A 1,640-nucleotide genomic window follows, 5' to 3' on the forward strand; every position below is an offset into this window, starting at 1 on the left:
AATGAACCTAGTTCCTAATTGGCTCAGTTTAATATCAGGATTTTCCTCCTGCCCAAGCAGTCTAAAATGTCTCAACACTCACACCTCCTTTTCCAATTCTTCTCTATACTCTTGCCATGTGGTCATTTGGGCTCCCGAAAAATTTCTTCTGTCATATGCACATAAACATAATTTCAGTAATTATCTCCTATCCTATTTAACTGAGTAAATAGTCACTTTTTCTTCATATCAGTTAATGAGAAATTAGTCTCAGTGTCCCTCATACATAGACATCTGATTCAGGAAGACTGTAGAGATTAGACACTAAGATTGTTGAAACCACGATTCCCATATATCCCACTTTGTTTCACTACATAAGCCAAACCACAGTTAAAAAGAGACTTCAAGTGTTAAAATACAAAGGTAATGAAGAAAATATAAGAATGGCCGGGATAAGCTCTTACTAGTTGAGCAGAAATCAGAAGATTCTAGAGTCACTTGTTGAATTAATCCTGAAATGGCCGTGGCTTCTCTTGGCAAAGATGAAAGAACTCCATTGGTATAAAAGAAACCATGGAGACTTCTTTTCTTGATGTGGCCAGATACAGCAAGCTAGGGTCTGCAGAAATATCTAAAACAGAGCAAGTTCTTCCATGTGTCAGTTCCTTTCTAGTAAAGACATTTTTTTAAGATGGCGGTGATGTGAAGGTTTGGGGACTATTCAGGAAAGCAGAGAGACATCTCTAGTGTCTTGTTGTGCCTAGAGTCCAAATTCCTGATGGAGACTGAGGCTTTTGTGGTGAGCAGCTTCTCAGATGTTTCCAATATACCCTACCTCTTTTCTACATGCCCATGTATATACCCATCTCTATGAGGATTGGGCCTTGAAACTTACATGCAATGTTTAAAATGTCAAAAACCTGGTAGACCTAACTGGTAGACCACAGGGAATCTTGAGACTATCATGTTAAGTGAAATTATATCAGAAAAAGTTTACAACGATCTGATTTCACTTAAATGTGAGATATAAGAGTGAAAGCAACAAAAGAACAAGACAAGCAAACAAAAACTCATAGACATAGACAAGAGTTTAGTGGTTATCAGAGGGAAAGGGGGGAGGTCAAGAGGTGGAAAAGGGTAAAGAGGGTGAAATACATAGTGACGGATGGAAATTTAACTTTGGGTGGTGAACACAAGGTGCAATATACATACTACATATTATTGAATTGTACATTTGAAACTTATATGATTTTATTAACCAATATCACCCCAGTATATTTGATATTAAAAATTATAAAAATATGTATGGTTATGTCACTCCAACGTTATTGTATAAATAGACTCAGTCTTTTGACTATCAGCCATCTTCTACTCTCTCGCCAGCTCTCTCTGGTTGAAGAGAGCTGTCATGTTGTCAGCTGCCCAATGGGGAAGCTCAGGTGGCAAGAAACTGAGGGATGCCTATGGTCAGTTGCCCATGAGGAACTGAATCCTGCCAAAGCCACGTGAGAGAGCTTGAAATTAGATCCTCTTCCATTCAAGACATGAGATGACTACAGTCTTACATTTAGAATACAGACATCTGTGAAACCCCCCATAGGACTTAAGAAAATTGTTAATTTGATATGTCAAAATAAGTGGTTGTCTAATGTAACAACATA

Source organism: Pteropus vampyrus, unplaced genomic scaffold (genome assembly GCF_000151845.1).
Source record: "Pteropus vampyrus isolate Shadow unplaced genomic scaffold, Pvam_2.0 Scaffold557, whole genome shotgun sequence".
Lineage (NCBI taxonomy): Eukaryota > Metazoa > Chordata > Mammalia > Chiroptera > Pteropodidae > Pteropus > Pteropus vampyrus.